We start from the raw sequence: 24,873 nt of genomic DNA, 5'->3' as shown, positions 1-24,873 counted from the left end.
CGGACAATGAGAGCATCAACACAGCGCGGAAATTGGTGCGCAATAAAATATAATTATCTAATAATATTTACATAATATATAAATGTACAATTATTATCTAGTATCTACGAATTTGCTGAAGATGGTTTGAAGAAAACCGGAACGTTTCAAATAAGGTGGTATCGACAATAATTGTACATTTATATATTATGTAAACATTATTCAATAATTATATTTTATTGCGCACCAATTTCCGCACTGCGTTGATGCTCTCATTGCCCGATATACTTTATTATAATTTTTAATTTCGAGAGCCTGATTAATATTTAAATTTTACATTTTTTATTACCATTATTGTTTGAATGATTTTTTTTAGGATAAATTGATTCTGTGCTAGAGAATACTGTTATATCGATAAAAAGATCGTTCTCTTTGCACGATTTGATTACCTTGAACTATCGTGCACAAAAACAGGCATTTACAACGTCAACAATTACGCATTTTTCTCCGGCTATCGCCTCCAAAAAAGAAAGGTTTAAGCAAATATAGAGCGACGGCCTTTATCTCGGCCTCATTACACCGTCGTTTGCATTTTGATTAAACCTCATATAACGTTACAACATCGTGGCACACGCGTAAGCTACGAAAATGTATGTTCTTGTGCAGATAACTACTTTACTATTTTTAACCTAAAACATGCCAAGTGCGTCGCGTCTCGCGATAATGAATACACTCTCCATGCTCGACATGCAGCCGTATGTTTGCGTAATTAAACGCAGGTCATCCATTTGGATCGCGACGAAATCGATATTCTCTCTCGATACCATTTCAATTCGTTATCCGAATCATATAGTATCATATAGATTGTACTGTATTACATGTGTTTTCAATTTATTTCACATTTCATTATTTAGAGTATGCCCGTACAAGCCACGAGATGCAAAAGTATTAACGGAGAGTGCACCTGCCTCCTACGTGAAAAGAACGAGTTTGCTGAAGTATCTAAAAATATAGCTCTGTGTTAGATACAGATCTAAATAATTTTGATGTTTTAATTTACATTCGAACAGCCTGTGTTAGCTCATATCGGCATTACTTATCGTTTTAGATTTAATCATTTGATTTAATCACCTGTGTTTTATTTATTAATTTTGAATCTGAATAATTTTGTTGGACTATAATCAAAATAATTATGTACCTACCTACACTGAGAAAAATTTCTAATTGAAAATAAACGAGTCGGAAGATTGCGATCACACCAATAAGAATTCTGGTTGTCTTAGCTAGAATTATAATAAATTCAATCAGAAAGTTCTTACTTGTCCATTTTCAATCAGAACTCCAATTAATGCAATCAAACTCGTTTTCCAGTGTAGGAATCTTAAATGATAAACAATGTTCCAAGAAGTTTTAACATTCTAGCAATTAATTTGATTCCTAATTATTTTGATAGTCTAACAAAATTATTTTCAGATATGTATTTACATTGAAAAAGAATTAACTAAATTTTAAAATAAATATTTACCAATAAAAAATGATACTTAAATCAAATTAATGAATTTTGTACCAAATAAATATATGTTTACACTTAGTAAATACCTATATATATAGTTATAGTAGTACTATATTCACAAACAAATATTTATTAAAATTTAGTAATTTTTTCACCTTTAGTACCTAAATTTTACGTCAGCAAAACCGCTCATATAACTTGTCGTCTTCGTAATCAAGTTTAATCGTCGCAGCAATCGTAAATTAATATGAAAGTTAATAAACGCACTGAGAAAAAGAAAGAGGTAGTCCACGTACACGATATATTATTTCTTAGCCGCGTAAGAGAGGCGTCTGAACGCGAAATAAACGCGTTTCGGATCGGTCGCGAGGAGAGCGCGCGATTCGGGTGAACGTACTATTTATACATCACCTATAAAGACAACATCACGCACCGTTTTGCGTCCGTAGCACCGTTGAGGAATCTGAAGATCCTCAACAGAATCCACCGTCGCAATGCAGTGGTCACATACAACGTCCTTGACTGCTCTTTCCTCCTCCTCCTCTTCCTCTCGTTCTCCTCTCTCTCTCTCTCTCTCTCTCTCTCTCTCTCTCTCTTGCTCTCTCGCTCTCTCTCATTCTCGTTCTCTCGCATGCACTACCATCATCTCTCTTCTTGTTCTTCTCTCCCCTCGTCGTCCCCTCTCCTTTCCACACCTACACCCGATTGATCATCCGTCCTGTCGCTTCTCGTGGATGGGTATTATTTATAGCGTGGCAGCTACATGCGTCGTGCGTGGTCGCGTTAACACGATCAACGTTGTACGTGGATTCTCGAGACCGTTCGTACGAGGTGACTGTTTCTGACGCCCGGAATCGTGCGTCTGATAAACGCATAGAGACGTCACGTGCTCGACAGCATACGATCGTACACTCGCCTTGAGAGATTAATCAAGTCGATTCCATCTAACTCGAGTAACGTGCGAATTAATGACTCGCGGTAATGCAATAATATATTATTCATTTTTATAATTACGATCGCTTGTGTCGAGAGCCTTTCGAATGCCATCGAGGGATTTCGGAGCACAGCGGCGATCCTGTTCGAGGCCCGTTGAATATCCCTTTCGGCGTTGTTCTCGCTCTGCGAATTCCTTTCTTGTATTCTCTTTCCTCGCTCGAAGTCGCTCATTAGGATTCAGGGAACGATTAGCCCCCCGAAAAAATCGCGAGCTTTCACAACGGGCGAACAATGACGCGGCTGATTGGCGAACCGCTTTAGAATTAGAGGCCGAATTTTGCATTGTACATGGACGAGACCAGACGAAACGCAGCTGCTTCGTTCGCGCGCTCGTCTTCCGTCTCCTTCGCTCCAGGCTCACCTTTTTCTTCCTACTCTCTCTTTTCCTTCGACGGTCCTCTTCGTCGGTCGTCATCGTCATCGTCATCGTCTTCGTCGCCCCGAGTAACGTTTTGGTAGTTTTGGGATTCCGGTCGTTGCTTTTGTGTTTCAGACCATAACATACGGCGAATGGACGAGTCGCGGAATACATAAATGTAGGAAGTCTAAATCTACGGGATAAAAAGTGGAGCGATCCATCGATCTCGGACGATCTCTCTCGAAAGCGGTCGCTCGGGTGCCGATCTTCGCGAGAAATTCACGTTATCAGTAACAGCTGTCGCGGTTCATTACGCGATATTGCAAGTTTCCGCGAGGCACGTAACTTCTTCGCCGAGAATTACGAGCGTCGTCTACGTAGAATGCCGCTAAATTATCATTCTCTTTCGTGCCGCTGCCTTAAAACTTTACTTGAGAATTATTTAGTCGAGATCAAAATGCGAGAAAGAAAAATCTGCATCAGGATGTCCGTCACAATCGTTAGTACAAAGAATCTTACGCTGATTGTGCCTTTTCACATTCAAATAACAGGATTGGAAAATCACACAGACCTGGAAAACCGGGAAAAATCAGGGAAATTAAAATTAGTCACAGAAAACGTCAGCGGAAAATATAGAAAAGACTGAAATTTTGAACTTTGCTCACAATTCTCTTAAACTGCTCCTATTCCAAATAATTTTTAAAATTTTTTAAATATTACATCTGAAGTGAAAGCTCTAAAAATGTACAATGTATATCTATTCAATTAAAATAATTAAATAACTAGTTAAAATTAAATAAGAAAAATATCTTTCATAATTGTAGTTGAGAGTTCAGTTCAAAAAAATTTTAAATATCAATAAAGTACAATAGACAATGCGATGAGAGAAAGATCGATGTCTCTTATCTTCGACGTTATTAGACAAAATAAATTTTAAATGACTTTCAGAGAAGAGGAAAGTAAAATTGATGTTAGAAAATAGTGGGAAGTGAGGGGAGTTAAAAAGGGGGGATAGATAGAAGGAACATAAAATTTATATTTTATTTGATCGTTCTTTTTCGTCGTAACTGCATTCTTTTTTCCATACTAATTAATTTTTTGTTGGCTTAAATTTGTCCCTAAAATTTTATTATGCTACTAAGCGTCTTTTGCTTTTTAATAATACAAGCTAACTTTTTTAAAATTCTTGATTCTAAATGTTAAAATTTTTTACATATTTTGTAATGTTAAAATTTTTACATATTTTACATTGGTCATGAAATTTTTATCTAAAATACCTGGAAAAGTGAATTTTAAAATTCATTTTCTGTGACAAATTCCTGAATAACAAATATAATAATTAGTAATAATTGTAAAATGACTTATACAACTTTACAGAAATAATTTTGTAAAATTAATTAAGACGTTTGTTATCTGGAATTTTCACGAGACTTCTTTTTTATTCTCCAAAATCAGGATTTTCATAGAATTTTATTTATCTTAGTGGAATTTTTTTAATTTTACTTTTTAAATTTAAATTCTGTCTGAAAAATGATTGCTTTGACGATTTTTTCTTGATAATGCAAGATGTTGATAATCACTTAGCAAGTATATAGCATACACATAATCACGAAACTCTATTTTAAAAAATTAAGTACAAGACAATACTCACAGTAAAATAGAGTAACTCATATTTTTTTGTAGTAAATCTTTCCTATACTGTCCTAGTTCGCAGCTCTAATTGCAGAAAACGATAGATACAGTCTCATGGAATCTTCATCTTTTATTAATTTTCAATGTATAGTTTGCGTTGCTTGCATTCCAATTTATTTCAAAGTTGCATTAAAAAATTGTCTAATCTTACATGGAATTTAGTACAAAACCTATCCAGAAACTATTTTTCAGGTATTTTTTTTACATGATTTCATTAAACGTCTTAATTAATGTACATAATTAAATTGTTTTACAATTTTATAATTATTAATAATTTATTCAAGAGGTGTATTAATTCTCATATAGTTGTCACTTTTATGAGACTGCTACCACTGCGTTTTTCTTTGAATGTTACCACTACGTTTTTCTCTGAATGCAGAGCGAGTTTCCGGACGGCTTGAACACTGGTGCATCGAGATACGAAGACTCGTTTATGCACTTTGTAGCGAGACACAGCACTCAATACTATCATAATGCATAAGCTATAATATATATGTATATATCTATATATCGGAAGAAACACGATGCTCAGACTGAAACCCCGAGTACTCGATGATCCAGACCGACCTGATATTTAATACTCACGCGATTCATTGTGCGGCGATCGGAAGAAAGCACGCTGTTATTTGAATATCGATCCGAATTTCGGAGTGCATAGGGAGATGAAGCTGCAACGCGTGATGTATTCAAAGTGCGTTTTGTACGCCCGGACTTGTTGTCCGGTTGTGCGGAATTCCCGGATTTCGCTTTTGTTCGCGCCGGTTTCTCGGCTGATCTCGCTCTCTAGGGACCACATAGAATTGACGGCGACGTGAGGACGACAACGACGACGACGCCTGGCGAAAACCAGTTCCGACGAAGAATGTAAACGGAATATCGGCGAGTCCAGTTAACCTTTTCTCGTCCTACTGCTGCGCTCGCAAAAAAAAAACTGGCAGCGACCGGCATGCATTTTCTCGTGTATGCAGTTCACGATCCGCGCATCAATCGGTCTGCACGATGCTACCGAAAATTACGCGCGCTGCATCGAGATAAATGTATAGAATATACATAGGAGAGAATTGTATTAAGCTTGTTGCGTTTGTTGGTATATACAGGAGTTGGAGAGAATATTAAGCTTGTTGCATTTCTACATATATTTATTCATGTATCGATCTGCCACAGGTTTATATTTCGCTTATTAATTGAATCTATTCTCTATGAATAAAACTTATATTTAACGTTCACTAACTTGTTGCATTTAGAAAATTAAATTGTAGAAGTATTTCATAAATGCAATGTGGTAAATGCAAAGATCTAAAGAATTTTGAAATTCCTAGGAATTTTTCTGTGCAATTCTTAATATTATCTTTGTATTTATTGATTTTTTTACAATCCTACATTTTATCTATATAATCATCTTAACTTAAACATCTACTCTAGTAAATGAAACTTGTCTGTAGCATTCACTAACTTGTTGCATTTAGAAAATTAAATTGCACGATTATATATCTTATAAATGTAACGTGTAACATATAGAAACTTAAAGAATGCTGAAATTTCTAAGAATTTTTCTGTGCAATTCTTAATATTGATTTGTATTTATTAATTTTTTTTACAAGCCTATATTTTATCTGTATAATCATCTTAACTTAATCTATTCTACGAATGAAACTTCTCTTTAACATTCACTAACATGTTATTGCATTTGTGTCAGAAAATTAAATTGCAGAAGTACCTATATATGCAAAGTATTGCATTTGCAGGAATTTATGAAAGAATCTTTTCATGTATTTCTTAATATTATCTTTGTCCCTTTTAAATTATCGCTTGTAATATCACTCGTGATGCAAAGTTAATTCAAAACTCTTTCAAAAGTCCAAATGTTCATTCCGAAGAGGCGAAATTTAACGGAACGGGGTAATGGAGAACAATGCTTAAATTAAATGGCAACGATAAATGGAAGATTAGTTTGACCTTCGCTACTTAACATTTCTCCTGGCGATAACGAGTCGTGCGTAATGCCGCATATCGCAGATAAGGGAACCGCCGTGGTGCGGAGAGTTGGCGACCCAGAATTTCGCAAAAACAAGGTCGACGCACGCGGAACAACAACTGCCTGGTGTATACACGAGTTAAATATAATCTCGTGCGCGACAGTCTGCCTTTATAAAGCCATACGACGACGACTACGTGCGACCAGGGACCTCCGATGTTCCTTCGCGAACACGTAATAAACTTTAAAGCTGGAAAGACGGCTCGGCATGCACCAGAGAGTGCAGAGGCCCACAAGCGGCGAGTAGGTGGCTAACCTTGACGACCACTTGCAAGCGAGCTACACGTACGCGAGCGTGCACAAATAAACGTGCCGATGACGGTGGTGGTGGTGGCGACGACGGCTGAATGCCAGGGTGTGTGTTCCTCGCGTGATGGCCGTAGTATAGATGTGTCGTGGTATGGTTGGTCGGCTGGTTCGCCGGCATATGGGCCAAAGGCACACTGGCCTGCCATCGACGATGCAAAAACCGACCAACTTCCTCAACCCTCCACGGCCCAGCATGCCTGCCTTCAGTATCATAACATGCACTTGCCTCGTACTAATATGACCGTCACGCGGACGCTTTTACCAAGCGTATCTCAGAAATCTCCGGCGAATATTGTTATTATTATCTCAATATTATTATCTGATCTGCGTTGAGAGATTATTTGCTCGGTCAGTATCTCTCTGACGATGATTATTTACAGCTAGATACAGATCTGAAAAGAATGTTATTGGTCTATCAAAATAATTATGTAGAACATTCAGGCTAGAATGTTCAAATTTTTTGCTCATTAATGCTTGAACTTTGTACATAATTATTTTGATGGGTCAAGAAATTTTCAGATCTCTATCTACACATCATTAAATTCATAACGTCAAATTATATCCAATTTGAGTTATTTTTAATCATTTTTACAGTTCTCTCTCACCACTTTTACTTAATACATCGTTAATTTAACTCAAGAAAATACATTAAATTTGACTCAAATTTAATTTATTATTTACTACATGTATTAATATGAATGATGTTTACTTTTATACTAACTACAGAAATTGATTAATTTACATTTTGACAAATAAAATGTTATTTAACTCGAGGGATTAGATACCACAGTGTTGCTTTGATACCTAACAGTGTAGCTAAATTTTTAGATACTTCTTTAGTAAAATTGTTCTCTTCATGCAAATGTTATATCAGAGAATAAATCTATTCTTGTAATAAATGTTTATTTAGACTCGAAGGCATTTTCGACGCTTTCAAAATTTCTCAATGTTGAGAATTTTTAATTCACGAAATTCCCACGGTTGCCTGCTCCCTTTTGCTCATTTCGAGTACGTGGTTGTCGTAGAACCTCACGGGTTATCTCGATTTCCTGCGTATCACGGCGGTTCGCCGAACTATTTTTTATGCAAATAACGTAGATAACTCGTCGGCCGACGCGCGCTGCTCGCGAATACAGGTTTCTGTCGGGCGCGTTGCAGCGGCTTCGGGGGGCTTCCTCAAAAACGAGCTCCCCCTCTCTCTCTCTCTCGCCGTGAGGACAGCGGGCGTGCCTAGGATGTTGCCATGGCGAACCTATCGACGGCATCGAAACAGGTGCGGCGCAGGTTGCTTGCTGCGACGCGGTCCACATCTGCGGAGCTTCTCCCTTTTCGACCGAGTGCAAAAATAATTCCAACATAGATAGTAGAAGTAACCGCGAGCGAAACCGAGTTCCTTATCGATGTTTGTCGAACTTTCGTAAACAACCGGACATATATCGGAATTGTAAAGAAAACGGCGGATTGCATAAACATGATTAGAAAAAAAAATGCACCGGGCATACACGTTTTCTATGAGTCATTGTTGGGAGACTCGTCGCTTTGTAAAGATATAAAATTGTTACTACTAAGTTCAGAGGATTTTAAAGAAACATGAATGATCAGCGAAGATAGTGGGATTTACATGTTAAAGGATATTTGCTACTTGCCTTTGTAAAGGTACGAAGCGTAAGAGAATGTTCGAGAGCGTGAGTGCGCGTTGCTTTTTTCTAAGAATTATTTATGTTCGGTCTGGACGAGCGGTATGAATGGCCGTGTTTCTGTAGCAGACGTGTTACGTATTATCGAGAAGAAATGGTTATTTATAAGTTTTCCTTTGACGTACGGATGAGAGTACACTGAAAAAATGTATTAAATTCTAATAGATATTTATTTGAACAGTAGGGGAGACCGGAGCCGATTGTCACAATTTTTGATTATTGATTTTTAGAAAAAAGTGGATGCCTGATTTTGAAATATTATATACGTTACAATATACCTACATCCTTTAGGTATTAAAAAAAATATTACTCGTGAATTTTCATCATATCATAAAAATAAGTTATTTAATTTTAAATGAAGTTGCGAAAATATGACAATCAACTCCGTGTTCTGGGTTGATTGTCACACGTTTTAGGATTGGCAGTAGCATATTTGTTATATAAAACACAATTTTTATTTTAATATCAGTTCTATATTTTGAGAAATAATAGTAATTATAGTGCTAATACAAATAAAATAGTTATTTTAATCATAAAATACGTAATTTGTTTTTGTACCATAGTTTCTATATGAAAAATAAAAAAACACATATCTATATGAAATATAATATATTTGTAAGTATATTCTCTGAAAATGTGTCCTTTAAAGATATTAAAAAATTAATTGTTACCTAACCTCGTCTCATTTTGGTCAATCTATCCCACATAGCCATTTTTAATAAAAGGGATTATATTCACAAACTTAGTCAGAATAATGATTATTTAATTGTAACAAAGATCTTTTAAGATATGTCATTTTCTATGATTACAGGGATATTACGATTAATAATGCCAAAGACTTGTCAGACAACAAAATAGGTGATTATAAAAATTTACTCACCGATTTCATTTTCTCAAAAATCACTATAAATATATACAATACTTGTGGTGCAAATCATTTTACACAACAAATTAATATTATATCAGCTATCTACAGTCAAAAAAGAGATTTTTCTGCCGTATCTTGTTTGAGTTATAAGCATTTTGACAATCAACCCCGTATATACGACAACCAGCCCCGGTCTCCCCTACTAAATAAATATTTATTTAATACAAGAATCATTAATTTAATTTAAGTATTTTTTTTTATTAAGTAAATATAGTTAATAATATCTGAAAAAATATTTATTAAAATTTAGTATACTGTTTTAATATACATTTTTTTTTAGTGTGAGAAGGAAATATGAGATGAGAGAGCGTTACACATTACAGCTACGATTTATTTCTGTAGCGAAAATTAGTCCGAATTACATGGAACTGCCATGTATACATAAATGTGTCATTTACGCAGGATTATTCCACGTAGCGCACGCAATACCGACGTCTCGTACGAGCCCGCATCCCGCTTCCGAATAATCCGCTAATGGAACAGCGTGTGTTTCGCAACTGGCCGGCATAGTGATCTTGAAAACCTTTTTTTTTTTACATTCACCACCATAATCACATCTCACCGTGCGTACAAATGATACCCGTATGTATATATGTACACGTTCGTTGCTAATAACGTGTAGTCGCATATCTAAATATTGCATGCGACTGCATTGAACGTTCCGCAAAATTGAAGTTCGACGATCGTATTCCGGGTTCATACTTGTATTAATCTTGTAATGATAAGGTTGGAATCAGGAGTGACCCCATAGTTCCGTTAAAGTTTTGTTTTATTACAATTGAGGGAATGGGCGGAATAAAGGCATAATTCTACTTATAAGGCCCTTTTTCCGGCAATTAGCTTTTTCATGTAATATTGATCGTAATACAGAAGTATTGTAACATATAACTTCTTAAAGACATTACATAAATTTATTTAATATTGTACTCATTTGTATATAATAAAAAAGTAGCAAGTTATTTTAATTTGTATTAATATAAAGATTTTGTAATTCGACCTTTATTCCGTCCATCCCCTCAATTATTGCCAAATGAATAAAGATAGTCATATTCGGTCAAGACGAGTCTTAATGATACAATTTCCAATTCAAGCAGTTATTTAAATTTAGACTTTCTTGCTAGATGACCTCAGTCGACACAAATTCTATTCTTTTTTGCATTGAATAACAAAAAGATTGAGCGACACTTGTCGACTACGTATATCTTAAAAGAAAAGCATGTCCTTAGTAAACTTCATTGCATTTTCTAAAAAAATCTATAAATAAACACAGGAAGAAATCGAAGTATAAGATTTATGTTATTATTTCTTTAAATCTATTTTGTACATAAATTAGCTGAAAAATAAAACAGAGCATCGGGTCTGATCCGACTCCATCTTCCTAAATATGTTCTGAAAAAATAAATATGTTCTCTTGTACTTCAAAGGGGAAGTTATGTTTTACGAGTTATCCCCATGTCCTGATACAGCATTAAATGCCAACGTTTCGTGAATATTGCAGTTCACTGGATCAAGACGAGGAGCAATTTGATACTGTATCAGGTTGCTTCTCGTCCTGATGAAGTGACCTGCAATGTTTACGAAACGTTAGCATTTAATGATGTGTCAAGACACGGAGATAACCCGCAAGTTTAATCGCGTAGCTTCTTCGAAGAAAATACCTATGGAAATTTCAAAAGTATCATTAAAAATCCATCGTACTTAGGTTCGGTTTTTTCATTTGCTGATTAACTCGTATTTAGATTTAACTTGATGATAATATAAAATTGTATTTTTCTATCTGGTTAATCACTAAACTGATGATTTCGTAGTTAATAATTTGTAAGGTTACCACTACAAAACTATTATAGTTTAGTGATAATCACAGCTGAAAAAACACAGTTTTCATTATCATTGCGTTAAGCGAGGATAAATCTAAACCACAAGTTAACCAAGTAATAAAAAAGTTTTATATCCATTTCTGTATAATTGGAAATAATGCAATTTCAGCAGATTTTCTTGCAGATTAACTTCAATCTCGGTTTAACTTACTCTTTATCCTTTTCTAATTCTTAGAATTAGAAGAAGATAAAAAGTAAATCAAACTAAGATTAAAGTTATAATCTACATTGGTAGAAATGGGCAAAATTAAAGGGTTAAAGTGTACCCCTCCAAGGAGGATACCGTCGTATCCGCGAGATTCTCATCCGCATCGACCCGAATCTCATTACGCGAATCTCTCGTCGGCTATTTCCATCGATCGCGCCCGACTATTCGCAACGACGTCTAAAATTAACGCCGCATCCCGTACTTCTCGCTCCGCTATGCGGACTTACGTCCCCGATAAAAGCGTAGTCCGTCCGCCAAAATGATTTCGCGAACGCATCCGCACGCGCGATATATGCTCTAATCGCAACGTTCGGCGTTCACCAGGCCGTCTACCGACCGCCCGAGGAAGGACGAGGGGGGATGGAAGGGGGCGAAAAACACATCTCTCCGACTCCGATCGAACGTTCCCTCACACGCACGCGTGTCCCACCCCACCCCCACCCCACCCCCGTGTACTATACGAGTACGCACGTACACACGCTTGCGCGTTCGCCCGCGACCTCCCCCTCTCCTGCCCGCACCCCCTTGTCGGCATTCCCTATTACCCGCACGCTCGCTCCGACGTGGCGCAAATTTCGGTCACACCTGGTAGAATCCCCATGCAGGAGAGAGGAGGGCCCTCGCGGTGGCTCGCGCACGCTCGACATTGCAGAGTGCGCCGTGCAACGCGCACAGACTCCCCCGTCCGTCCGTCCGTCCGTCCGTCCGTCCACCTTCCCTACCCCCGTTTATTTCCCCGTGTTTCCCACCACCTCTCGGACGCCGCTTCCTCCACTCCCGGACCCCCCGACTGAGTTAGCTCGGTGTGGGGCGGGCAGAGCCGAGAGAGGGGAAGCGGTCGACTCTCCCGTTTCGGCCGTGCACTAGAACTTGACTCCTAAGCTTCGCAGTGGCGGCACAAGCTCTATCGGGCGGCTTCTTTCCGCTCGCTTCGTCCGACCCTTTCTCTTTCCCGCCGTCCTCTGGTAATCTTTATCTTTCACTATCTCTCTTTCTGTCTTCCTCTGCCTTTTCGTTCCATCGGATTCTTTCATTCCTCTCCGTCCTTCGCCGCGGCATCCGAGAGACTCACTTGGCGAGACCTCGAGCGACGAGTTTGTATTTCCATCATCGTCGACGCCGTCACGTCGTCGTCGTCGTCGTTGTGGTGCACGTTTTCATCGATTCGCGACGGCCGGCGAGTTGCGGCGAACGAATGACTTGGCTCGTAAATCCACCGTAGATTCTCGGTAGAAAAGAGAGAGGGTGAGAGGGGGGTGGGGAGGGGGCACTTTGCTTGAGTCTCGCTGCGGATTCCGTCGCGGCGGCTGTGATTTTTTTTCTTTTTTATCACCGCAATCGTCAGCTGGGTCTCTCCGTAGACGCGAGTCGTGTTCAATAAGTCATTAAGACCGTCTGTCGTTTGCCGATAATAATCATCGCGGTGTCTAATGAGTCGCGTGCACACACACGCGATAGTGAAAGGAACCCGACAGTTCCGTCTTTCGATACTCTCGAAATTGCCTTGCGGTTACCGAAAAGAATGGAATATCCGCCTCTTACAGGAATTACACCTCGCACGACTCCTTGTACAACCCCACTGTAAAATTTACGTGCGTGCCTTCGTATAAAATTACAATACTCCATATACTCCATATTCTCCATTATCGAACATTTTAATTTCCTTTAAACTGTTCGCAAAAATAAAAGCCTCGTTCATCTCCACCTTCTCTCATCTGTCGGCTGGAATTTCGTTCGATCGCAATCGCGGCCGCTCATCGGAATCAGCTTCCGCGATATCGGAGAACCGCGAGATGCTCTCGCATTATAATTATCGATAAAGAATCCCGCAGCTGCCGAGGCCGTCCGAGAGAAACGATCGACCGGAACGTCGTTCGTTCATTCGCGTCTTCTCTCTCTCGCGTTCTCTCCCTCGTCCTCTCTCGTAGCGCGCAACAAAAGTGCAAGTGGAAGAAGCGGAGCGTTAGCCGCCGGGCGGGACTTTGTTGCACTTCATCCTCCCCTGACCCCTCTTTTCGCTCCCCTCCTCGTCGGCTCGCCTCGTTCGCCGACTCCTCCTCGCGTCCTCTCGTCCTCGTCTCGCCCCTCCGCTCTCCTGGCCACTCTCCGCCCGTCCCAGTCTCTCCCCCTCTCGTCCCGAGACTGCACGCTCACATGCAACGAGAGCCAGACCGGCCGGCTGGCACTCAGTCGCCTTTAGCGCCGTGCATCTCCGAGTCAGTCAGTCAGTCAGTCAGTCATTGAGTCAGTCAGTCGGTGAATCGGGTCGCTCGGGTACGCGCGAAAGGTATCATCGCTCTCTTCTCTCTCTCTCTCTCTCTCTCTCTCTCTCTCTCTCTCTCTCTCTCTCGTTTTCTTTCTCTCTCCGATATACCGTATGTAACTGCGGTTTACTTTCACCTCTCTCTTTCTCTCCCTCTTTCCCCTCTCATTCTTACCTTTCTCCTCGTTCACCCATTCCTTCACTGTGCCTCTTTCTTCTTCTCTTTCACTCGGAGCCTTCGCTCTCGCACTGGTGACCGGGTCGCGCGTCCGGTGCGTCACGAATTCTCATCTCCTCTCTCTCTCTCTCTCTCTCTTTCTCTCTATTCCCTCGTGCTCTCCTCCGAGTGCATCGGCCAGTGCGTAACGTTTACTTTCCGCGTTCTCGTGCGCGGCGTCGGGGAAGGAAGAAACGCGCCGACCATTCCTCGGGATCGACGATCGGTTTCGCGTGACGGAATTCTCATCGGGGGTCTCAGGTGTCTCTGGCTCAAGATTGGAGGGCGAAGTGGATGCGTGCTTGTGTGTAATACGTATGGAAAAAGCGCAATGGTGTAGAAACCGCCCCGTCGCCACTGCCAACGGGAAAAACCTTCAGGAAGGGCATTTATACGTTCGCCCGCGTTTCTCGAAATTCGAGAAGACCTCTAGGAGCTGCTAACTCGCTCTCTTTCTCTCGGTGCAGCGAACGCGATTTGTTGTTGCTCCGCGCGCGAGCGTGGCGGGACGTGGCATGGGCGAGGCGAGGCGAGGCGAGGCGAGCGGAGATTGGCTTCAAAACTCGCGCGGACTCCGCGCGTCGCTTTGGCTTCTTACGCTGCCAAATCTTCGCGCTGGCTGCCCACGAACTCCTCGTTCGCTCGGACGTTGCACGTTTCGTATTGCTTATTTTCGTCGCTGACGACACAGCGCGTATGCACGCCGCAAGGCGAAGGCTTCGTTAAGTTGGTTAACCCTTCTGTTGCTGCTGCACGCCAGAGAACTTCGCTGTGTGACACGGCAAGTAAATTCTTGATACTAAACTTGGCAGGGCGTTCTGTGCATGGAATATGCAGCTCTCTCGCTGTAATTTCGTCGGTGGTTTTAAATTCGGATAAATTAAGTTTTTCCATCATTCTGTCGTTGTTGTGATTATTATGATTTTATAAGTCAGGATTCTGTGAATGTCAAGATGAGAAATTCAAGAAATGATCGGTCAGGGAAAAGATCTTTTCAGGTTTAATTAGAAATTTTTAAGAACTTGGTAATTAACTGTTGCAAGTAACTTATTTCTCGAAATATTATCTTCTTTATTTCACACGTTTGACATTTCATTTCTTTATATATTTCTCATCACAGTTGCTTTTCCTTTTTTGCCAAGTTTAGAATCAAGAAACGATCGGTCAATTAACGAAAATCTTTTTAAGTTTAATTAGAAATTTTTTAAAAGAGAATGACATTCAGGGTCTAAGGAAAATAAATCAATAAAGTGCAATGCTTATGAGATCCAGTATTAGATGTTTAAGTGTACATTAATTTTGTTTTATTCAATTAAGATTCACGAATGTTTTGGTCCTCAGTTTTCTTCTTCAGTATATAAATTATATTTTAACACTAATACAATAAACCAATTTTTAAAAACTTTTAGTTAACTGTTGCAGATAATTTATTTCTTGAAATATTAGTAAAAATTTTCCTTGAAATATTAGTTGTTCAAAGTTACAATAAAGACGGATATGTAACGAAGTCGAGTGAAAAAAAACAGTTCTATTTATTTTCATTAATTAGATTTAATCAAAGAGAGAAATCTTTCGTTGCTGTTCATATCGTTCTCATAAATCAAACTTGTCTCTTTTTCTCTTCAAGCTTAGCTCTTTTCTCCACATCGTATATATCGCATAGCCAGTGTCGCTATAAAACTGGAAATTAAGGAAATCAGAAAATTGTCAGGAATTTTAAGGAAAAGTCAGGGAATTTTGCAAAATTTTCTGGACGATCAAAATACTTGGCTCTTTAAATTAGTTTAATATAATACGTACATCACACGCATTTTAGTAATTTATATTGCTATGTTAAATTGATCCCCAATAAAATAACGATTTCCGAGTGAGAACGAAAATATAAAAAAGTTCAAAATTATCGAAAGCCAGGGAAAATGATGAAATTTCATCTGAAAATCAGGAAAAAGTTGCAGAATCGTAAGAATTTGTAAGACAACCCTGGACGTCGCCCTTGCAGTTCTTCTCGGGCGCAAGTCAATCCGTGTTTAAAGGGTTACCGCCTCGCGTCCGACGCGTTACGATTATCGGAGGCACGAGGCGTCGTCGTAACGATCGATAAGCGCGCCCAGTCGCCACAGTGCAGTGCAGTGTGCCAATGGGTTTCCCTGCACCGCTGCACCGCAGCCGTCGGCGGTTGTTTACACGCCGCAGTCGATTGCAGCGGCGGCGGCGGCCGGGAGAGCGAGAGTGCATCCCGGTCGTCCTTCGGGAGGCGTTTTCGCGACCTTCGCGAATGATCGCGCGAAAGCTGTATTTCGACGGCGACGGAAGCGGTGGTAGCGGGGGTGTTGGCGGTGGTGATACCGCGGTGGTGGTGGCGGCGGTGGTGGCGACGGCGGTGACCGCCCTCGGCGGCATCGCGAGAGATCGATAAACGACGGCTTCAGCTGTACGGTGGCCTTGCCTGGGTCGACGGGCCGTGCGCGGCTAGCTTAACGCGAGAGACGGTGAACCCTTTCTCTCTCTCTCTCTCTCTCTCTCTCTCTCTCTCTCTCTCTCTCTCTCTCTGTCTCGCTCTCTTTCTCTTTTTGATCATGGCACGTTCACGCGGAAGTAATCTCGAAATAATCCCGCGACTAAATTTAACGACGGAACGATCGGCCAGTGGTCACGAAATTGTAGCGGCGATCCGCGGAGGGCAAGAGGTGCGAATGGCATCTGATCTGTTATTCGTGTATTCTTTAAATTCTTTGGAGTGGCACCTCACTCTATGTAAAGAGTGAAACATTGAAAATTTTGCTACTCTTTTTCAAGAGTGACAGAATTTTCATTCTTTAGAGTAAGATTCTATACTCCAAAGAATTTAGAGAAAGGTCTGTACTCCTGCTTTAACCCTCGATTACAGCAACGAGTCATTTGAATCCGTAATGCTTTTTTTACACCTCCGATATTGTTTTTGAGGCAAGTAAAGTTTGTCATAAGTTCGGCAAAAACAATCACAATATTTTTATTAGATTTGTAAGATTATTCATTTTTCTCGCTATGTACTTCAAGTAGAACACTGTAGAACTTACACTAATTAGAAATGTAACCACGAGCTTTCTTTACAAGTAAATGAAGCTCGTGCAGGTTATGAACGAAAAAATAACGAATGATTTAACTGAAAATTAAATTACAGTAGTTACTTAAATGTAATGAATGTGTATATTAAATTTCATGTACATATATACAAATACATACTGTTAAAAATTTTATGAAATTTAATATACTTTTAAGTTGCACAATTTGAACCTAATTTCATGACATTACAATAAATTTAACGTATTATAACTGAAATATTTGTGTACATGTACATGAAATTTGATGTATTTTTCACAAAAATTTATAAAATTTAATGTACTTTTTATAAAATTTTATGAAATGTACATTAAATTTCATAAATTTAATGTACACGTTTATTACATTTAAGTAACTATTGTAACTTAATTTTCATCATTTTAAATCATTCATTACTTTTAATTTCATTCATAATATTTACATGTAAAGGAAGCTCGTGGTTACATTTCTAACAGTATTTTTCAATTATAAATACATTAAATTTAATGTAATGTCATGAAATTTAGTTTAAATTGTGTAACTTAAAAATATATTAAATTTCATGAAATTTTTAACAATGCAGGCGTAGTTTTCATAATTGTAGTTAAGGATTAATGTATTTGAAAAGATGTAAAAAAAGAAACGCAGCGGAACACTACTCGGAATCTCCGCACTGCATTGCTGACAATCATCGCAGCCGTCGAGACACGTTCAGATCTTGCCATTAGCCTCGCGTTTATTTCGCCGTGCCAAGAAGCATCCGCCGTCAGCCAGAAACGCGAGTTGTCACGTCGCGCTTTTGAACGCGCCTCGATGATCAGAGCGAGTGTCGTCACGTGCTATACTTGAACCCGTGCGGAGTAACGACAGGCGCAATGACTTCTCTAGTCGCGTATCGCGGTCTGTATCGCGCGATTGAATGCTCACGTGCTTCGCGAAATTTTACACTTCACTCGACGCCTCGTGCCTCGCGCATTAAATTCGACTCCGATCGAGAAGTTCGACTTTACGCGACTTACGTTCATTTCTACCACTGTAAATTAACTTTAATCTTGGTTTATTTTACTCTCTATTTTTTTTTTAATTTTTAGAACTACAAAGCAAGTTAAATCGACCCTAAAGTTACTGATCTGTATTAACAGAAATATATATTATTGTAGTTGCATCTTTGTTTTCTCTATTGAGACAATAAAATTATATAGAAACTTATTTTCCATAATAATCAAAAAAATATCTAAAAGATTATTATATAGTTTTTTTCATAGTAAGACAGATAAAAATTGATTACTACTTGAAAATAAAGTTAGACAGATTTCAATAGATATGGAAATTGTATACTTAAGAACACATTAGGAAATGTTGAATTATTTGAATTGGCATCGCTCCAAATTTATTAAGAAATACGCGATACGGTACACGCCATATAACTCTGTTTACCATTGCGCTTTTTGAACAACTCAGTGAGTCTGTCATATATGTATATGTGTGTGTGTGTGTGTGTATGTGTGTGTGGGCGTGTTTTCTACTCAAATCTACTTGAATAACGACAGCCAGCCCGATGACTTCTCGTTGCGCGCCGCCGTCCGTCGCATGCATCTTCCACGGGCGCTATACATATCGCAATTGTTGAAAATTCAATAAGCTGTCCCGCAGACAGCACGCGGGCTCGCATTGTGGAAAATCAATGGCTTCGAGATGACATTCAGTGCGCGTGTCGCACACATGCACACAAAGTCGAACCGCCGCACGAATCGCGGATGTGTATCGTCGCTGTCTATGAAAGCTTCGTTTTCACGTGGCATCAATGTGTGACCCCAAATGTCACGATATTTACGCTAATAATAGTCTACGACATTGCTCATCAGCATTCACAGAGTAAAACTTGCGACTTAAATTTAAATGGATTGTAACCATTGACGCGATGGTGTATGATTTTACTTTCAAAGGATAAAAACTTCAGTAAAAATGCATTCTATTGTATCTATCACGAAAATCCGACTTGGGTCTAATTGATAATGGCTGCTACCTCGTCATGTTTCCCGAAGGAAAAAACCGCGATTATCCCTTTCATGTCAATGTTCTTTTCAAATGTCAAGTGAAAACGAGATATTACTTTGCATGGCTCAATTGTGCGAAGTAGTCAAAATTCACGTGTATGTGTTGCGATGTAAATTACGCCAATATAGAGAGACTTGATTTTATTACTACTAACTTTTATGTTGGCACTTCAAAAAAATTTCTTTCAAAATAATGTTCGTAATCTACTTTTTAAAAGAATTGCATAATACATAAAAGAAAATCCTTTGATTTATTGCATTTATTTTAGGAAAATTTCTCAACGATGGAATTTATAGTTGTAATAGAAATTATTCGCAGTAACATAAATTCTCTCACTAAATCGGCGATTCAATCGAGTAGCCAAATCTGCATCCCATTGGCGGCGCATGAAAGAGATTGCGTCTATCGCGCGTCATGCATAAAATATAGCCTCCTTTATAACGACGGCATATTTTTGCCGTTGACCTGTGCAGGATACCAGAATTAACGTGACCGATCGATAGTTTCGCAGGACGATATTACCGTTCTCTCGCTTTCTCGCCCGTTCTATAATAACATTATCGATCATCCCCGTCTTTTAATTACGTCAGCCTATCATTGGCTTCAGAAATATATCGCTTTTATTGATAATGCATATAATACGTCACTCTTGGCTGTGACGTGAAAAGGCATATCGACTCTATTTTTTTGTGTGTGACGCTCGACGAAATTTAATCGCAACACACACACATGCATACGATTTGGGCTCTTCGACATTTTAAGATATTTTTGTCCATATTCTTTATTTGGTTGCTTCTTCACAATTCTGTAAAGTCGCCAAATATAAGAATATCTCTTGCATTTATCTGCGAGCTTGAATCTCAGGTGTTCGTTTGAATTAATATATATATATATATATATATATATAAACTTTGTTACATTTGTAACGCACTTAAGTCATTTTAGCTTTTTTATCGTCTAGCTCTTTTAAAGATATTTAATCGGAAATAGTCACTCGATTTTTTTACGTAAACAATTACCTAGTATTTTCACATCTTAATTAAAATCACTAATTATTTATTAACAATATATTATATATTATTGATTGCTTTCCAATTTATAGTATTTGAAAACATAAGTATTTAGATGTAATTACAACTTTTTCCTTTCTTCTCAGGAAAAAAGTAAATGGAAGCCAAACGAACATTAAACGAATTAATCACGTAACTTATTATAACAATATTTCTAAAAAAAAATAAAGATTCAATTAATATAACGCTTTTTTATTGCGGATTTTCGATAGGATTGCATATCTAAAGGTTCTTAATAAATATTTATCGAAAAAGAAAGAAAAATATTAAACAATATCTATACAAAATAACATTTTACAACAATTCACGCCTTTCCGCCGCTGGGATATAAAGTACCTCAATTAACTATTCCCGAGTTAAGGGAATTGTAATTTTGAACGACGATTGTATCGTAAAGCTTGATTTTATTTCGCTCAAGCCACAACACGATTTGGATCGTACGGTTCTCGTCGACGAATCCCTATAGCACCCGGTATCGATCTGCTATTCGCTATAGCGCAGGTCGGGCGCAGTCTTGGCGTTAACCTTGAACTTTAACCTCGACATGAGCGATCGGTCGCGCTCGTTGTATTGCAATCCACCCACGATCGACACGGATGACTGATTCTGCTTTATGATTGAGAACAATCGAGTGACGATGGAACGCGGAACAAACGATTGCGAGACGTGCAAGGGGGATCCGGTTAGACGATCAATCGGTTATGGTGTATCTGATCGCTCGCACTACACTGGATCAGTAAACGTTAAAGGCTGCTTTATATCATATCTAAATGCAGGACGTAATGTAATCAATATATTAAAGACTCATGTTGATAAAAAACAATTAGTAAATGAGAAATGACGAGTCAAGCACGATTATTGGAGCACGAAAATATTTGGATATAGAATTTTGTTTAATGATGAATATATTACATTTCCATTCCTTTTTTTAGCCATCTTCAGATATTCATAACCGAGATGTCCATTGTTGACGACTAGGAGATAAGAAATTCCTTGCATAAGATGTCATAAGAATAGATACTGTTCGATAACCTACAAAGTGAGCAAAGTTTCCACTATGAAATAAAATTACAGCATGTAAATTAAAGATATGTCAGTCATTAGATTAAAAAAGTGACGAAAAAGCTTACCATCGGATCGACTTAACAACATACGTATTAATAAAATAAATTTCAAAAGTCCATATGTATGTAAATAATTAGATTGGTAATACAAAATCAACTTTAATAATGAAATAATCAATGAATACTTTATTAAAAATATGAAATGTTATTATTGGGATTTTAATCGTTTAAAATATTTATGCTTTTATATTTAACTTTATTATTTCATGTATAGCAGCTTTTAATATGCATTAATCTAGTGTAATGCAATTAAGTAATCGTATTCGCTAATTAGTTCGGACACTCGATAGGTAAATACGAGTCCAGAAAAAAAGTTAACCCGGAAATCAGAAAATCTTCTAAATTCAAATTATCTGCATTATTAGATTGTTAAAACAATTCTAAATTACTCTTCGATAAATGATTATTAATAATTATTATTTCCGAATAAATATGTATATAAAAACCATTTTTTTAATGATAAGTCAGAATATTTTTAACGACTCAGTAAATTGATAATCTAATCCCGACGGTTTCCACATTGAAATCTGCGAGTTCAAGTTACGCTGTATAACAAGATTATTAACCCTACATTACCCGCGTTTTAATGTAATTATTCGTGTGGATTGTTTCTCACATCCCAACGTCATATCTCAATTTTCATTCTCTTTGAAGATTACAATTAAATGAAGATTGATAACATTTTGTACATCCTTTAGGTAAAAATAAATGCAAAACTTTTTCTAAATTGTGAAACAATTTACGCTAAATATAATGTGTATAAATATAGCGTTTATACATTTAGTGAATTTATAAGGCGAGAGTATCTCGAACAACCCCACGACGTGAGTTAATGAAGGGTCAAACATACAATTGAAGCACTCGAGAGAATTCTAGCGATTAAGAGCTTTCACAAAAGGCTCAATATTACAGACTTACTTCAACTTTGTCTTGGCGATGTATTGATTTATCTATCAACTAATTCCGGAGATATTCTCGCAGCCAATTGACATGGCTGGCAACCTTGTAGCATGACAAGTGCAACGACAACGGCCTTAAGGCCTGGTCTTCAATCAAGTCGGCTGACGCTTGTCGGATGTCGTTAGTCGTAAAAGATGGGACCTGACCAATCCAAACGACAGCCAACATCGATAGCCGACACGAAAAATGAAGATTATGCGCATGCACACAACATACGACAACGTCTCCCGACTGATTGTAGACCAGTGGTCTGTTTTCTGATCCTGCGCTGGACTGTTCTAGAACTCTCTTTCTCGCTTTAAACAAATATCAAATGTATATCTATCTCACTTTAACTCTTACCGTACTAATATGGGTAACTAGTGACTGAGCGATTCCTGTTCGTGCAAGTTTCTCTTTGAGTCTTTCGGTAATTATAAATTATACTACATTTTATTATTTTTCAAAATAAAGAGTCAATATTTATTCTAGAAAGTTGAAAGTATGTTGGTGAATTGGTTTTTAGAGATTTTTTGAATAATTTTGAAGAAGTGAAAAAACGAAGGATTCTACACTGTTAAATTTTATAGGGTCAAATTAACTTAATGTGAGTCGCCACTGCTCCTACTCAATAATATCATTTTTTACTAAAACAATGGTTATATTTGACACTATACAGTATCAATTTGACATTATATAGTATCAAATTTAATTATCATTTTAGTAAAAAATAACGATTTATTTAGTAGGAGCAATGGCGACTCACATTAGGTTAAATTTGACACTATACACAGAGAAAACTTTATAATTAATATTTAATTATCATTTTAGTAAAAAATAACGATTTATTTAGTAGGAGCAATGGCGACTCACATTAAGTTAAATTTGACACTATACACAGAGAAAACTTTATATTTAAAATTACTATAATGTGGTAGTAGCTGCGGTCTTCATGTAAATTATAAGTTTAAATGCTATAGTTATTTTTTTAAAAACAATAATATAACGTAATTTTTACACTTTTTCATAGTAAAAATTTTTTATTACAAAATCAAATATACTTAGCAAATTTTGTTTGCGTACCATAGTAAAAATTAACTGTTTTCATGTTAGAATATGGCTTAACAAAATAATTACTTTATTTACGTGATAAAAATTAGTATTACCATAGCAAAAGTTAAGTCGGAATCATGTGAGAGTCCATCGAAAATACAAGACATAGTAAAGTGTAATTTAAAACTGTATTAAAACTTAATATAAAATTTTCTCCGTGTAGATTTAACAGTGTAGTGACCCTTGATAGTATGGTTGAGGCACCAAATTGTACATAGTACGATAAGGGTTAAGTTCCAAAAGCGTACACTAGTTCAGTCACAGAAAACAGACCTCAGACCTAACACCGCCGCACACGCACGTGACGTCCGTGCATGTGCATTTCGTGCAATTGCCTGGTGCACATTACGTAAGTCGCGGGGGTATCTCCTTCTCCTTCTGTTTCCCGAGAGTTAGCGCAGTGCCGATCGCGAGACAAGGCAATCGCATTTCCTGCGTGCGTGTGTGGTCAAGGTCGCGAGAGCGTGTGCGTGCGAATCGCCGTCGATCAGGACGCCGGTTGTTATTTCGAGATCGCGATGTGACGCGAAAGAAACTGCATAAAGCCGGTGATAAATATTTTTAGAGACTCGTCGCTTGAAGAAGAGCCGCGTTTTTCACCGTCTGGAGAACGTGACCACCGACGCTCTTTTTCTCTTTTTTATAATTCTTGCAACACGACCTTGATTCATTGCTTGATTATTTAATATCAAGTTTCTCGTCTTGTACACACGTCGCGTAATTTCACGTTAATTATTCCCTGAGGGTATGTTTCGCTCCGCGCGGTCAGATTTTCACGGTCAGATACCGAACCGCATATACATATTTTAGAAATAACCGTTCGCCCACGCACGATACGTCGCGTAAACATTGTCGAGGTCCTCGGCTTTCACGTAGCGCACATTCATCTCCGTCGCGTCCATCCCCTTTTCTTTCTTTTCGATTTTTTTTTTCTTCGTCTTTGTTTTACAAGCGAAATAAATTATCGAAAAAAGCGAGATTTATGCCGAGTCCCGATCCGACATTATTCTCTCTCGCTTACGAACGAAAGCGACAGTGGGACGCTTCTACGGGAGGAAAACGTCGGCGGAGTCACCGACACGCCGCGCACTTTTTGCGGGCTACTTCGACGAGCGCTTTTTCCTCGTGAGCGAAGGCCAGCTAGTGGTGGGTTTGAGTCAGCACATTCGTCTTTGCGCTACTTCGCGAAGATATCCCGCGGGAGAGGATTCCCGAGGGAGAATGTGCCGCCCGCGCTCTCGCCACCCGCGAATCTCTGGGTTTCTCGACCGGCGGCGACCTCGCGAGGGCAAGTTCTCCCTTTCTCACCCTTTCTTTCTCCTTGTCTTTCTTTAGTCGGGACTTTCTCTTCGGATTCTTCTTAAACGCGCAAAAAGCGTAAAATACGGTTGTCTGCATCAACAAGCCTTCGGTCTCGAT

At 38.5% G+C, this 24,873-nt stretch overlaps 1 protein-coding gene across 4 annotated transcripts in view; it reads left to right on the top strand.

The window, feature by feature from the left end:
- Positions 1 to 13,714: 13,714 nt before the first annotated feature.
- Positions 13,715 to 24,873, top strand: part of usp (retinoid X receptor ultraspiracle) — a 78,490-nt gene continuing 67,331 nt past the window's right edge. For 3 of the 4 annotated variants that reach the window (XM_018519969.1, XM_018519970.1, XM_018519966.1), the window contains exon 1: positions 13,715 to 13,879. The gene's annotated coding sequence lies outside the window, so the exon portion shown is untranslated. Of the gene's footprint in view, positions 13,880 to 19,953; positions 19,979 to 22,608; positions 22,611 to 24,873 lie in introns of those variants that run through there. The other variant, XM_018519968.1, reaches the window with a different exon arrangement.

This window comes from Trachymyrmex cornetzi, unplaced genomic scaffold, assembly GCF_001594075.2.
Source record: "Trachymyrmex cornetzi isolate Tcor2-1 unplaced genomic scaffold, Tcor1.1 scaffold859, whole genome shotgun sequence".
NCBI classification, from domain to species: Eukaryota; Metazoa; Arthropoda; class Insecta; order Hymenoptera; family Formicidae; genus Trachymyrmex; species Trachymyrmex cornetzi.
The sequence above is the reverse complement of the archived record's forward strand: the minus strand, read 5'-3'. Positions and strand labels throughout refer to the sequence as shown.